Genomic DNA, 16,829 nt, shown 5'->3' with positions numbered 1-16,829 from the left:
TACTTTATTTACTGCCTTGTTTGCTATTATTTTACTTTTAAAGACAGGTAGTTTGGAAATATAAACTTATACATATTGGTATAATATTGATATACTTGAGATAAGCTCGTTTATGCTGTTACTGTTTAGGATCGTTTATTCATTAAGGTCATTGTAATCATATGACAACGAGAACTAGTGTAAAATATATAAAATGTATAGTTCTATTTTAATAATCAATTTTTAGTGTCTTTAGCGAAACGAATTGATTCGTATTAAAAATGTCGTTTAGTGAATAGGAAAATAGGACACTGAAGGTTTAACTAATTTAAAAGGATTTAGTTATTGAAGATAGTACTTGCTGAGCAAATGGATCGCTAAGTTGTCATAATGCTACAAATGATACACGCTTGTTAAATGAAAATCCATCGACTTTTCATTTTTCCATTTGTTTAAGAAATATGTTATCCTATTAGTTTATTCCATTAATTTTTATAATGATATATGCAAACAAAAGTGTATAAATAATAATATGCAAATAATTTTTTAACTTAAATGTCACTTATTTAATGTTTTATAGAATGATATAAGTATACTACTGATAAAATTAATTAATCGAGAACGGAATTAATGCTGTTTATTGTAATCAGAAAGAAAATGGATTAAGGAGCGAGAAGATTTCGAACGTAGCGAAATTATTTGTTGATTGAATATCTTCTCCTACCTGAAAAGCAATGCGGGTTATTACAAGTAGTTTTTACTTAATTTCCAATTAGTTATCGTATCTATAAGGTGTTGTCAAAGTTTTGGTACATAAATTTAGCTTGCATCGTATTGTACCGATTTATTTATATATCCTTTTTTATATGATTTATGTTATTGAGCTAGGATTATATTAAATTATTAATAAAATGAAAGAAAAATGGAAATTAAAATTAAATAAAATAGAATTGCATTAAATAAGAAATAGAAATAAAGTCGAACTAAAGCAAATTCAATTAAATTATTTCTTTTTACTTGCCTATGGGATTCTGGGATTATTAAAGTTCCTATTACGTACTCGTATTCCCGCTAATTCTTAAAATGAATTGACTATGAAATGAATGAGATTATTTCTCCGATTATATTAAATAGGCAATATCAATTACGTGTAATTGAATACATTATTCGAACGTTTTCTACAGAACTCTTGTTATTAATACATTATGGAAAATTTGAAACCAATTCGATATATATATAGAGGTTGCAAGGCATTTATTGCAAACATATGCTTAACGAAAAATTAGTATACAATATTAGTAGTAGTCTCAAACATACAAATAATCGCAGTAAATGTCCTGCGACTCTTACATACATTGTCATACTCGTTTGAAATTGTAATAATACGTTAATCTTGTCACAGTATCGATAGGATATCAAGATATTCTTAATAATATGTCCACAAGGAGTTTGCAGGGATATTCAAATATTTTCGCGAACCACTGTAATTCAGCACAAGAGCAGAAAATTCCAGATTTTTTAGTTCTCGATCAGAGTGAATGTTTATACAAGTAACATTCGCTATCTGTGTCCATATTTACCGAACATTTCTATTAAACCTGCGCCAAGCTCGTAGAATGCCTCAGGTCGTATATGAGATGTCAGTTTTATCAAACGAAACGGGACCAGCTAATGTTTAATCTCGTAAACTGAAGTTGCCAGCAGAAAAGTACGGCTCTATATAGTAATTGGTGAAGACCGTGAAACGCGAAAGATGAGAAAGAAATAAAAGGCGGGGGATACGACGAATCATGGCTATCCATTTTATTTTCCAGCCATCGATTAACGGCCAACGTTTAATTTCATTTCTTTCGCAAAACTCAATTAGAATCGTCGCGACAATCGCTAGAAACCGCAGGCAAATCTGCCAACGTATCGATCGTAGCGGACGCCAATCCCTCTGCGTTAAATGAAATAACGAAATTCAAGATGTAAATTTCACGAAACTTTTCCTCTCGCATTTGTTCGCCAGTCGATGCTTCAAATACTACAGAATATAGCTATTTGCTTTTTGCTGGAAAGCTGAGCGCTATTTCGCTTATACGTGAAACAGCGAGAATTAGGTATTTCAAAGACACTGTCTATGGAAATCGCTGAAAATTCCAGCCATTTAATTTCACACTGACCTACTCCTGTTTTTTAAATACTTTAGAAGAGGGCGCTACTCGTTACCATTTTATATAGCCATGAAGCGTTTAATCCTCGAAGGAGGATAATCTTAACAAGATACATCTCGGAGAGATGAATAGATATCGGAGATGAATAAAAGTTTTTCGATTCTTCATATTTGATTTTTTAAGTAAAACTTTCCGTTGATCCTGGCTTGAATCTTCTACTTTTTCGTGCACCCAAATGCTTATTATTAGATGAGAGCGATAGGAAGGTTTTTCCTGTTTCGCAACATTAAAGACAGCAGGAAACGAGCTAATAAAGTTGAAGTCACTTAGCCCTTAATATATTTAATATGAGTAATTTTTTAAATATAGCCATCTATTAGCGTGCGTTTGAACTTTGCGTTTTTCTTTTTCGCGCACCTGAACGTTTTTTATTAGACTGAGTGGGACACGTACCTAGGAAGCTTTCCGTGCTTCGCAACTTCAAAGTAAACAAAGGACATTTGACAAAGTCAACAAGCGACGAGTTAATAAAATTGAAGTTAAGATAGACAGAAAGATAATACGTATGTAGTACCTCTGTGGAAGATAATATAAAATGGAAACGTATTTGACGCAACAGAAATATCTTTCTGCAAATATAGGAGACGAGGAATCAATTTAGCAAAATAATTAAATAAAGTTATTGACTCGCGAATTACACGCATGTAATACCAGATAAAATAACTTTAATAATCTTTGTTTCTTATATTCTCGTGAATAATAATTCTTTAATCGATAGTTCCATGGATATTTAGAATAATATCTACAAATTATTTAGAAATGCATAAAAATCCACGGTTTGTTTAATCGTATAGATACATACATAGATAGGTTGAAGGTTTATTTTGAAAATTCATTAGAAACCTAAGAAGTGAATTTACGAACTGCACAGGCGGATAAGTTTGAACGCGAGGAAGAGTGTGGTTCTTGAGTTCGATGATTTTTCCAAGTAACAGTCTTAATTCACGTGCGAATGTTAAATTGGAAATCTTTTAAGCTTTACGCAAATTATACACACGGTTTACACAATAAATATTTATAGAGGTGAAAATGATCTTTAAAACAATCCTTCGTATTAAAACCAAATATTTGAGTAATTCTTAAGGCGAAGATCGCGTATACAAACATTGAATATATTACATAGAGGAAACGTTGCAGAGTAACGTAAAATAATGTTCGTGATACAATTAAAGGCCGCGTTTAAACTAACAGTTCGATCGGGAAAATTCATTACCTTTTAAAAATTCAAATCCAATTAAACAGAATCCAACGAAATTGAATTTCCGCTTAAAAATCTTGTACAAGCCTTTAAAAATCAACGTATGTACCTACTTGTCGCTCTACAAATGCTCGCCGCTATAAATTTCCCTGTCTTAAAAGAAGTAGAAGATACAAACTATATAAACCACATAATTTTTATCGCTTTATATCACGTTGCTATAATACGTTTTATATCACGCGTAATATAGTTTCTCAGCCACAGTGGCGTTACAAGGGCGAGACCATACGTGTCTTAATGGCGTTGTTTCGTTGATATCGAATAATATCGCGCATCGACGATAGGCGACGCGAAAGAAACGCGCCGAGCAAAATCTCAAAGAGACGCTGACAATGCCTTCGTGTAACGTAAGGGATGAAATGAAAAGTCGAGAACAAGTCTTTTTTCCTTTCCTCGTTCTTAGTCAGTTAAGAAGAAAGCGAGAATGGAAGGGACAGCAGCCATGAAGTATGTACGTTTTCACGTCGGTGCCTCTCATTGTCTGCTGCAACGTTACACTGCGTTTCGTTGAAGATACTCTAGTATTGCGAACCTTTATGGTCAAAGCACGTCGAATAGCCATCAAGCGGGTGTATACGACCTATTTGTGACCCAACAACTAAGCTCGATATTAATTCTAGACCCTTGATCCTTGGCCAATGAGTTCACCTGATTATCGTAATTAAGCAATTATGATTTTAATCGGTTTACGAACGCTTCGATTTTAAAGTAGGATCGGATATCAAGAACAACAGATTTTAAACTGTCGGATTGCATCCGACGGGACTCGTATTTTCTGCTTCGTCGATCCCGTTTTTATCGATGTTTTGATTCGAAGTTTCATGAACATTGCAGATCGTTACGTTGTCGATTATGATAAATCCTGTAAGAATATATTGTATAGATTTGTATTAACATAATGATACATACATAATGATACAAATATTACGCAATACGTGTATCGTACGTATTTCAGCTGGATGTTAAAATCAATGGAATTGTGTTTCTACTAGAAATCTTCGTCTCTGACGTATACAGTGGATAGAAAGGCAGGAAATTTGTGAGATAAATTATAATACGTATCCGAATGTGACAAAAACGTCTCGTATAAAAGCAAGTGTTTGTTTATTAGGGCGAGAGCTGTGCTTAATTGCGGAAAAACAGACGCGCGGAATATCTCGTCCGTGGGAATGTACGAACGGTATTGTGTTGCGAAATAACGCATTCGTAGCGTCGTACAAACGTATTGTGTCGTGAAATAACTTGTCCGTGGCCATCGTACGGGCTGTGTATATGCAATGTCGTGAGATATCTGTACCATAATTGCGATGCGGTTAAACGAATATATTCAATGATTTCATCGTCTTTATTGCATAATTAGCTAAAGATGTCGACGGTATTTGTTGATGTATTTTTTATCTTGGCCTAAAGAGAGAAATATTAGAAATTAGGATTTCCAGTAGTTTCTATCCTATGTGATGATGTATCGATAGATGGATTAATTACAGTGGATTAAACAGAAAACGATGATCATTGAACTCGAACTTGATCTTAAAGCAGTCGTGCGATATGACAACTCTCGATTTTAGCGATTCTTCACTCTTGACTCTCCGGTGGCTAACTGACGATCAACGACTGTGATGTCGAAATATTAGGTCGTTCGAAAAGTTTCTTTCGTTTTATAAGGAAATAATGGATGTACAACATTTTTCGTTTTATATTATTTTATCGAATTACGTATGATCCATTTTGTTCTGTCAAAATAGGTTTCATGTTGTATGAAGATGCATCGTTGTAAAAGACGTGTCTGTAAAAGAAAAACACAACCTAATATATTGATGGCCGTTAGGTCTATCGAAGTTTTCTGATCCTTTCGGTTTGTTGGCATTTCCGCTTTATTGTCTATGTTGTCTGTATGTCGGCGATGATTTTCGCGGTGCTATAATTGAAACCAAAGAAGCCTCTGAAAGAGGATCGTTATGCCGAGGCCTAATTGTATCTCTCGCAGGACTAAGGAAACTAAACACTAGAGAGAAGATGTAAAGTTTTGTTTGAAGTGAGATCCACTTCAACGGTATTAATAACTTTAGAATAAGAAGAAGTTTCGGTGAAGTTGAACCGAAAAATTTGATTTCAACGCAAATCAAACGCTGGTTGGCCGTGTCAAACACGTATCGCCGTATCCACTGTTTTGGTCCGGTTATTTCATGCGTGATGACTGACACATATGCAAAATTGAAAGTCCTTTACAACGTACGTACACAAGTGTCCCGTGTGCTTCTTATCTCTCCTTACGCATAAAACGCTATGTGTATATTTCGAAATATGAGAAACGGTTGATTTGCTGTACAAAGTGCAACGTCACATAATACAAAATGAAATTTATTTTCTTACAACTGAAACGGAGACTCGGTTTATTATCTGTGATTTTTATCGAAAGGTATAACCATACCAGATATAACGTTACAGAATAAAATACGTCGCGAAATACCATTACAGCGTGCTTGGTTTTATTTTCTAATCTTTTTATCCTAACTTTGTCATTTCGCTCGTGCGTGTGCCTTGTAACGTAACGGTAGTAATACAGTTTTTCCGTTCACTCGTAGCTTGCAACGTAGTATACTTTATGTTCAGACTGCTGGCCATAAACTCGATTTACAATAATTATCCTCCCTCTTGCCTTGTATTCTCGCTTAATCATACACACACACGCAAAACCTTATTTTTATTATTCTTTTATTTTATTCTTTTTTTGTTATTTTAGCCTCAGTTGCGATATGTAAAAGATTCTTGTAATTACGCTCCATCTAAGTGTTAGCCTTATACCTCTAACGTTATAAATAAATTCTTAATATCGAATCGACATCGCAGAAAAGGTAAAATATGGAACACTCAGATCGGTTAATAGAACAGAAATGTAATTGTTCGCAATCATCGAGATCCGAGCATCAAATTGTTTGACTACTTGATGATCTTATTTGCGTAAATATACAAAGAAAGACAGACGTCTGTCTCAGTGTGGTTCCGATCGTTCGGGATCTAAATTCAGACCTAAAACTGTAGGTTCATTCTTCGCCATGAGTTTCATAAGACAGTCGCTAACGAGCTCGCTAACCGAAAGGTCTGCGACTGCGACCAAATGCTCTGGAACCGTACGACTTTTAAAACGATAAGGATCGACGACGACGAAGACTGAAAATGCGAAATATATATGTCGGCTAGATGATAGGATTGGGGGTGGAGGTGTTCGATGAATCTTCGTTGATATTGGCCATCGATGCGGTGTAACAATGGTAGAGTTTATTGGCACAAGTGAGTGGTATTACAGCGTTGGTAATTAATCACAATGTTAGATACTCGCGGCGTTATGACAATGGCCTCGGGTCCGGTAACGAATCCGCGGTCAACGGGATGTCGAACGTGTATACTTCGTGGAAATCTAAGTTATATTCAGGTCGCCACAGAACAAGCACTACGTATCGGAGAATTACTTGTATCGTCGTTAAAATCGTACGATAGAGTGTCTCTCCATCACGGTGACGCTGTCGAGGAAAACTACGATGGGTGTGTCTAAGGGCACCGGATCATCGGATTCGCGGAGAAAAGTCTTCATTCGGAAAGTGAGGGAAATTGGAGTTACTTAGTTGGAGGAAATAGGGGAAGGGTGCTAGCCGCCCTTAAGAGAAAGTCGCCATCGGGCCGCGTCGTTCGTGAGAAAAATAGACTTCTCCAATTTTCCCGTAGTTGGAACAAAGGTTGTTTGTCGGTTTGAAGGACTTTCGTTAAATAGATCTTAAGATTTATAGCGGGTCCTCGGGCTAGCCGAACATGTACTGTGGAGACGCATCAACATCTGGTAATCGTCTTACTCGAAGCATAGTCTGCGTGTGGCGAGCCACGGGACAGAAACCATTGAAACGTTTACCATCGTTACCATCGTTTACCATCGTATAGAGTTACTTCCTGCCTTGGTTAAACAAAACGTTCATCCCCTTGACCGCGACTACGTTCGGCGACTGGTTGTCGCCTCGAGCCCGAGCTCATTATCATAAATCTCGAATAAGTACAGTCGGATCGAATGACAACGGCTTTCTTAATACGGCTATGGTGAAATCTAAATTACGGTACTAGGTGTCTTCCCAAAGTTCCGAGGGGAAGGCTCCGGTGCTCTTTCATCTCCGACATATATATAATGCGTTCGTCTAATAACGCACGCACATTCGTACGGTAAATACGTGAGGTTATTTGGTGCAGGATGTGTAGATGTTTAATAGTATATTTATTAACAATTCTCGTTTTCGACTCTTTACGTACAACTCTCGATTCAACAAATGTTTTCTTGATCCGATTCGTTTCTTTTTGTCGCCCTTTAATATCCCCACTACGCACGCGGTTGGTAGGCGTTCGCGACCATTGTTACCTGACGTTTGAAAACTAAAATTCCTTTCTTTTTTCGCCTCTGAATATCCCCACTACGCACGCGGTTGGTGGGCGTGCGTGACCGTTGTCACGTAACAACGGTCGCGGACGCCTACCAACCGCGTGCGCAGTGGGGATATTGAGAGACGACAAAAAGAAAGGAATTTTATTTTTCGAACGTCATTTTCGTCCGTGACCGTTTACACGTGGCAATGGTAGCGGACGCCTACCAACTGCGTGCGTAGTGGAGATATTGAGAGGCGACAAAAAGAAAGGAATTTTCCTTTTCGAACGTCCTTTCGTCCGTGACCGTTTACACGTGGCAATGGTAGCGGACGCCTACCAACCGCGTGCGTAGTGGGGATATTGAGAGACGATAAAAAGAAACGAATTATCGTTTTCGAACGTCACTTTCGTCCTTGACCGTAGACACGTGGCAACGGTAGCGGACGCCTACCAACTGCGTGCGTAGTGGAGATATTGAGAGGCGACAAAAAGAAAGGAATTTTCCTTTTCGAACGTCCTTTCGTCCGTGACCGTTTACACGTGGCAATGGTAGCGGACGCCTACCAACCGCGTGCGCAGTAGAGATATTGAGAGACGACAAAAAGAAAGGAATTTTAGTTTTCAAACTTCATTTTCGTCCACGACCATTGTTACACGACAACGGTCACGGACGCCCACCAACCGTGTGCGTAGTGGGGATATTGAGAGACGACAAAAAGAAAGGAATTTAATTTTTCCAACGTCATTTTCGTCCGTGACCGTTTACACGTGGCAATGGTGGCGGACGCCTACCAACCGCGTGCGCAGTAGAGATATTGAGAGACGACAAAAAGAAAGGAATTTTATTTTTCGAACGTCATTTTCGTCCGTGACCGTTTACACGTGGCAATGGTAGCGGACGCCTACCAACCGCGTGCGCAGTGGGGATATTGAGAGACGACAAAAAGAAACGAATTTTATTTTTCGAACGTCATTTTCGTCCGAGACAGTTTACACGTGGCAATGGTAGCGGACGCCTACCAACCGCGTGCGCAGTAGAGACATTGAGAGACGACAAAAAGAAAGGAATTTAATTTTTCCAACGTCATTTTCGTCCGTGACCGTTTACACGTGGCAATGGTAGCGGACGCCTACCAACCGTGTGCGCAGTGGAGATATTGAGAGACGACAAAAGGAAACGAATTTTCGTCTTCGAACGTCATTTTCGTCACGCCTTTTTTCAAATATTCGTTGGAGGGATTGTAGGGATATCGATGACTGGTTAGGCCTATTGGCACTTACGCTTCGATGTTATACTTGTATCGACGAAACCGTTGGAAAGTTTTGTTATCGCAGCTACATACGTAAGTGTGTAACACAGATTAACCATCGTACCCGATTAACACTAACTCTTGACGAAATGAATAAGGGCAAATGCACAATTTTAAATCGAATTTTCTATGTCGTTTCGCCGGGCTTGGTAAGATTAGCGTTGAACAAGGACAAAAGGCGCCTTTATCCGTCTAACAGGGCATTCTCTTCCCATTCTCATATCGCATCCATTTACACGGTAACGTACGACCCTCGTACTCTGTATCTCTATATCTTTATGGTTATTCCAGACAATGCCAACAATAGAAAGAAAGATTGGTTGCTGACGGCTCGTAACGTATAGCTGGAAAAGTTAGAGTTGCAGAGAGCAACTTGTTAGAGTAGCGGCAATATGGAAGTTGTACTCGCACAGGTAAACTTGGCCATGTAGAAGTCTGGGCTGGGTTAGATCGTGTTCTAAACTCGAGTTACAGAGCTAAAATAACGTATCCGGACGTGTAGATGATTCGAGTTAAAGCAAGCTTTATTTTCACTTATAGGAGGCAGCGAAACGAAAGGAATCAAAGAAAATTGTTGCAGCCTCGTGCAGGTTTTTGAAGTCATAGGGGCTCGATCGTAAAACAAAATTCGTCGAACGAGCGGGTATTCTATTTACCTGATAAAGTTAAATATTATCGCCCGCGCTACAAAAGAAAAAATCTATTATCCATTTGTTCCTATCTCCACCATTTACATACACCGTTTTTGCAACGGTAAAATTCCTTTGCAAATCATTTTTTAACGAAAACTACGAACAATGTTTTCCGCGTTACTCTGACGCGCTTTTAATTCGCCGTGCTTCATGCGGCTTTTGTCGCAGCCGCTAGCATTGAAATACGTGTCGCGGAAAGGTCGTAGTTGAAGCTGCGCAATAGTAAAGGAAAAAAGGCGCGATATCGGTTCATGTTGTAGGCGATTCGGCGTAAACGCGTGGGAGAGATACCCTGCAACGATTGCCGCGCTTTATTAACTAGCGTAGAGAAGTTGAAAGCGAGAGAAAATTTCAGTGACATCGATGAACACCCGGCGGTATGGAATACGGGTCACGCTTATCCCGGGCATCGATTGGAATTACTCGCACGAGATACGACCACGGATAAACGTTTCGAGGAACTTTTCCGTTGTTCCCAGCGTCGTCTCCTCCGATTTGCGAAATCTTTCGTACTTTTTCCGTCGATGTAACGAGCGTAGTTTCGGTCCAATTGGAACAAGGGTCAAAGAAAGGAAGCTTTTTGACTCTCGATGGCTCGCTAAATCGCGACCTAGCAAACAACGAATCAGCTTACGCGGAAATGCTGCATTTATGCATAAGAAGCGCGCAAGCCAATTTCTTCGAAGATAACTACGTTCAATTAGCATAGAATTAATATCGTAAGGTCGGAATTTTTTTCCTTTTTATATAAAATGAAAACTGGTATTTTTAACGAGACTTTTTACTCGAGCAGAAAGAACGAGATTGGTTGTTGGTTGAAGTAGCAATAACGATGTGACGAATATCATCATTCGTTCATTTCACTATTAATTTGGTGACGTTTTAACGACCAGGTATACCGGTTTCATGTTCTGTGCGAAACAATCAGATTGTGACGCGTATACGTGTGGGAAATGTTTAAAGATTCGGAAGATAAAAGAAGCGAGTAATAGAATTTAAGGATGCATAGAATTCACAGAATATGCAACGATATATAGGACATTCAAAGTATAATCTTCGTTAGGATATTTAAAAAGTACGACAAATATCTGTCCGGGTTTTAACACTTTAGTGTGACCGTAAAAATATAAATATTCGTATATCCACAATGTAAATATAAAAATTTCAAATAATATTTCTAAGTGATGTGGAATAATCGACGAGGAAGTAACAGTCGAAGACTGTTTGATGTACCCTTCTTGCGTGTCAGTATTGTTTCATAAAAATGAATTTAAAGGAAACTATTTGGAAATTGAGGTGGAAGATACCCTAAACTACGATAAAAAATACACACGTACACACTATTTATACATGCGTACTGAGAGTGTTCCAAGGATTAAATGTTAAACAGCTTTGAATATTAAAATGTTAAACAGCTTTGAATATTAAAACTATTTTAAAAATTAGAGGAAAATTAAGCCAGCTTACTGCTATTACTATTAGGACCGAGTATTAAGAACCAGATGTTACTAATCAGATGAATAATGAATGAACGAACAACGCAACGACAAGAACAAATTCTTTTTTTCGAATAAAGTCATCACACACGCGCGCGCTTGTACGTTCACCTGAAGTATATAATAATTTATTATATTAATTAATAAGCCTATATACTCTACAATGATATAATTAGTTAATCGTTGAGCGTGGTATCGCAGAAAATGCGTGGACGAAACGTGCAAGTGCATGTTTATGCTCGAACGAGAAACTAAGTTTATCGAATAATTGAAAATATTCCGCGAACCTATTCCATAGAATTACATAAAACGTGGCTTTAGACGTTATAAAATTCCTTCTTCTTCTCGTCTATTCGATTTAAACCCGACTTTTTCGCGCCTTCTTCTCGAACGACAGTAAATTAGAGTTGGAAATATTTAACGTCTCAAATAAATAAATAAATAAATCTAATCGAAATTCTGGATTGCATGATTGTGGGAATAATTTTCCCAAGTATTGAAAATTCAGGCAACATAAAGAGCTTAATACGTAAAGGTCGAAAGAATGATCGAAAAGTAAAATAGAATTACCTGTCTGTATTATTTATTCCCGAAACTAATGAACTAAATAGAAAGAGAATGAAGGTGAATTTCCTTTTGAAATTTTATCTCGCATGGGCAAATTACTCTATACTTTGTAGTACGTATACAGGAAATTCAATTTTCATTTAAATGCAGTGCACGTAACCTCTGGTCTATCGAAAGGAGAAACCTACCTGAAGAGTTCAATTCTGCCATGTGATATTTAGACTCATTCTTCTTTCATACATTTTTTCTATATTTCCATTTTAACCTCGTTTCTCCTTTCCCCGCTACCGATAATTTCGCGTTTCTGTCTCCTCCAATGTTCCATCTGTCCACGGGTGTGTACGGGTGTACGGGTGTCTCGTAGAATTTGAATTTCAATGCGCCGACAATGAGTTACCTACCTGCGGCTACTTCATCGTCCTATTCGAGAGAGTTTACGCAATAGGTAAATTTCGTTTGTTTCGATAAGTCGGTTAAATTAGAAGCGATGCATAATAAAATACGGGTAAAATGTTTCGGGCGAGAAAGACTCCGTGGAACAGCGATTAACCTTTCGCGATTGCATGTAGATTCGATGACGAACTCGAAGATTCTTTATATCGAATAACCTTTGAAGCCACCATCTATGTTTATTTGTTAAGATTCAGATTCAAGTGATCGACCATTTCTGATTTCAAAGAGATGGGGCTTGGCTTTCTTATTTAGAAGTTTTACATTCGATCTTATGTACGAAGGGAACGTGAATCTTTATATTACTGCAGGGAAAGCTTGAAAGTTGGGGAAAAGGTAATTTCGTATTCTACATTCACCTTTGTTCAATTCATTTCTATGTAAATCATTCCGCGACACAGATAATCGCAATAGAAAAGGACTGAAACTTCGATAAAAACGTCCCGACAATCCGATAAAAATTGTCTATGCAAAGATATTTAATGTTTTCCACGCCTTTCCTCGATCTAATGTTTGTTATCTAATTTTATATTCGTGCATTTATTCTTCAGACTCGACGAAAAGATTCGCGGACATATATACACGTGGTTTCACGAAATTCTCGGGAAACCGTCCAATTTTCCAATCGTCAGAAAGATTCAGTCATTGATATGAAAATTGGTTTTGTTCCGCTTTCGAAATTTTTCAATTCGTCGTACTCGGGTTTTTGAATCCGATTGGTCTGCCCCCAACAACCTTACGACGAATCGCTCGCTAGGAGACGCCTCCATAGATGTCGGTAGAATTCGTCCAAGTCAAAAATATCCGTGGATCGTCTACCCGCTGCGGAGCAAAACAGATTTCAAGAAAATTTTCTCCGCCCATTATCCAGCAGTGTTTCGTCTTAATGAACAGTTCAAAAGACTATTAATCAGAGGATACGCCGCACGAAATCCTTTTTACGATCCGTCTCACAGTTTGCTAACCGTCGCCAGTAACAAACTCCAATCTGTTCCACAATCAACTCTAATTTCAAGGCAATCGGTCGGATCGCACGGCTGGCGGACGTAAATCTCCACGCTAATTTCATTTTGGCATTCCAAATCGTATCTCGAAATGGAAATCACGTCCGAATACCCGGAAGATATAGTTCGCGGACCATCTTCGCGGGAAACATCGACTTTCTTTATTAATTCGTAATTGAGACTGATTTGTGTGGTTCGCGTGCTGTAATTCTCCGTATGTGCGTATAGCGCACGCGTGTGTGCGAGATACGTGACGGGGGAAAAAATGTGTGGGCGAATGGGAAAGACAGGGGTGGAAAAGAAATGTAGACGCCCAGTGGTTGCAAACAGTATCCGTACGTCGGTGTATTTACTGCTTCATCTACGTTGGCGGATAAGGTGAGGCAGCTTCAAATTGATACATCACGAATTTTATTAAGTTTTCTTCTTTCTAAAATTTGTTCAAAATCGTCGACGATAGTCGTCTATTCTGTGGCACGTACGTGCCGGTGGCTGTGAAATTGCAGCAAGTCGTATACGATGGAGGACGAGAGGAAGTTTAAAAAAAAAAAAAGGATAAAAGAAACGCGACAGTTTTAGAAAAAAAGAAAAGTTGTAATTGATAAGAAGAATTGGATTGCGAACAAGCTTGATACGGATGACTGTCTTCAACGTTGTTGGTGATGAAAGTCGCAATTAGTGCAGTTATCGTACACAGTTTTGTGAATTTTAAACTTCCCTTCGATCGCCGCTGTATCTCGTTTTTAGACGCGTTTCGACGTTCGACGTTCGGCGTTCGAGCGCGTTAAAAAGTATTTTTCCGACACGCAATAAAACGTTTCGTAAAATATACGATCTTCTAAAGTGAGATTTACGCGTCGTACAATTTTACGAGCAGTTTGTTCAAAAATGTGCCTCTTAAATGCTTAAATCACTTGCACTATTTTTAGAATTAATCGTATATTCTAGCTGCCGACTTACGATAATAAAAGATAATGGATTTTGTTGAAAAGACAAGTGAGAAACGAACAGATTTATTCTTTTTATATCGCATATATGTATTGTAATTTTGCACCATTACATTGTTACATTCTCATCTGCTTCGATAACGAAATTTTCTGTTCCGTACGCTTTAGAGGCTCCAAGATATTTCGTGGTTCGATGGAACGTAGAATATAGCAGATCCATCGTGTCTTTACATTTTATCTTTTATCACTGACCTCTCACCTGCATATAATGTGGATTATAACGTTATTTCAGCATCCGCCTTTTCAGCGAAAGGTGTAAAACGCAAAACTCCTCTTCGAGATCCATCGATGTTTCCATAAAACATTTTGTATGGGGTATTACCATACACGACACTTTAAGCTTTATAAACAACGTTTTCTCACTCAGTTACAGCATACGAGTTACGCCATTGCCAAATTTTAGGCCGACATTAATAAAATTACAAGATAAAACAGTCGTTTCGTTGCAATTTCATTCTACGTTATAACAGCCACACGTACTCCGTGTTTGACGAGTATACTCGTCACCGTTTACCTTTTGCGACACATTCTAGGCACACGCTTTCAAAGAGATCTGGAAGAGCTGATTAATCGTATCATAAATTCACTTATCACTCGCTTTTTATCGACCAATTATCACAATTTATTAATCACTGACAATTAGTCGGCTAAATGGTAACATGGACCGTTAGCATGGAAACGTAGAAGCATTTCAGCGTTCGCTGCGTACACGGGATTTATCGAGAAAAATACAAGTAGAGTAGAAATGCGTTTATTGAAACAAAACTTTAATTAACGCCCAATTAACGGAACGTTTGCTGGTATTATGCGAGCAAAGAGCGATACGTAGCGAGAAAAATTGGTAAGCTTCCATTATACGAACTCCAATTATATAAACTGTTCTCGTTTCCTGACAACTTTAGATAAATCGTCTTCCGCCATTTTTGTCGAACGCGGTTTAACATCCGCAGCGGTCTCTCTGAATCCCGTAAAAACTGTGAAATGAAAGAAACGCATTTTGATCGTTCGCCTGTGCAACAGAACGAACGTTTCTACGTCGCTTTTGTTATTAAATGGTTTCGTAGAAAGTATTACGTGTTTCGTAGTATAGAGCCTTTTAATACAGTGAAAATACGGTCAGTTGGAAAAATCTGCGTACATCTCTTGGATAGAAAAAATATTTTCTACGTAAAGACGCAGGCAGAGAGGCGTGTGCAGTTGTTTAAGCTGTAAGCTGTTTGATAAATGTATTTTTAATATCTTTCTCGATAAATCCTCGTACATAGAAATACTCCGAAATGCTTTCACGTTTCTCTGCTAACGATTGATATTACATTTAGCCGACTAAAAGATTATGACGCGTCAGAACGCCTAGCGTTGCAGCGCGTGAAGTAGATGCGACAGGAACACGTTTACGCGTATACGGTAATAACTTTTAGTTAAATATCAACGTTTTCCTGACTTATCGCTCGTACGCAGAGACGAGCTCTGTCACGAAGCTGATCCTCGCTTTAAATTCTTACGTACTTCGACGATATGATTATTTAACGGGGTGTCCTGAATTAGAATGTTCTAAAACAGCGTCTTTTTGTGATTTTTTTTAGAAGGGAAAGAAAGAAACGAAGTTATTGAATTTTGAGGTGTGGCTTTATATATATTTGACGAATACAACAAATTTTTTTTAATGTTAACAAAAGAATTATATCAGATTTCTAATCGTTTTCAGTCGGCGTGAAAGATTCACCTCGTAATTCTTGACTGAAACGGAAAAACTAGAAAGGATTAAATTATTATATATTTTTCTTCTCGATGAACTAAAACAGTTTGTCAAAAAGTTGATTTAAATAATTGTTATAGCAACTTGAAGTTTATTCTTTCTTCTTAAAAAACACATTTTTTTATTTTCCGCCTTTTTTTTTTAGTCCATCGAGAAGAAAAATATATAATAATTTAATCCTTTTTTGGTTCTTCGTTTCAGTGGAGGATCACGCCGATTGAAAAATGCAGCCCATGAAATAGGCTTAGAAATAATTTTACGCTGTTATAATTTTTCTTTTACTTTAAAAAGAAATTTTTTGTATTCGTTAAATATATATAAAAACATACCTCAAAATTCAATAACTTCGTTTCTTTCTTTTCCTTCTAAAAAAAAAATCACAAAAAGACGCTGTTTTAGAATTGATTAACTTGCGATTTATCGTATATTTCATCTGTTGAAGTAACTTCATGAAAAACTCTATATCTTTATTTATGTATATCCATGGCCTGGAGATTGCTATTACGCAGATATATTGCAAATAAGGAGCGGCGCATATTATCCTACCCTTGAATGTATATTATGTCCTGGGTTGCAAGGTCTAGGAACAAAGAAACTAATAAACAGATTTCTCTTTATGTTCCCTGTAGCCTCTAGCCAAAGCCAGAAGCTTACCTTTTTTGGTACTATTCTTTTGCCATAAATTTATGA

General features: G+C 37.7%; 2 protein-coding genes across 2 annotated transcripts in view; one reads left to right on the top strand and one right to left on the bottom strand.

Annotated features, from left to right (window-relative positions):
• Window positions 1–16,829, bottom strand: part of LOC126914807 (A disintegrin and metalloproteinase with thrombospondin motifs 3-like) — a 434,443-nt gene that overhangs the window by 301,782 nt on the left and 115,832 nt on the right. The gene's annotated exons all lie outside the window — the stretch shown is intronic.
• Window positions 1–16,829, top strand: part of LOC126914758 (uncharacterized) — an 88,952-nt gene that overhangs the window by 42,763 nt on the left and 29,360 nt on the right. The gene's annotated exons all lie outside the window — the stretch shown is intronic.

Source organism: Bombus affinis, chromosome 3 (genome assembly GCF_024516045.1).
Source record: "Bombus affinis isolate iyBomAffi1 chromosome 3, iyBomAffi1.2, whole genome shotgun sequence".
NCBI classification, from domain to species: Eukaryota; Metazoa; Arthropoda; class Insecta; order Hymenoptera; family Apidae; genus Bombus; species Bombus affinis.
Note: the sequence above shows the minus strand (reverse complement) of the source record. Positions and strands in the feature narration are given on the sequence as shown.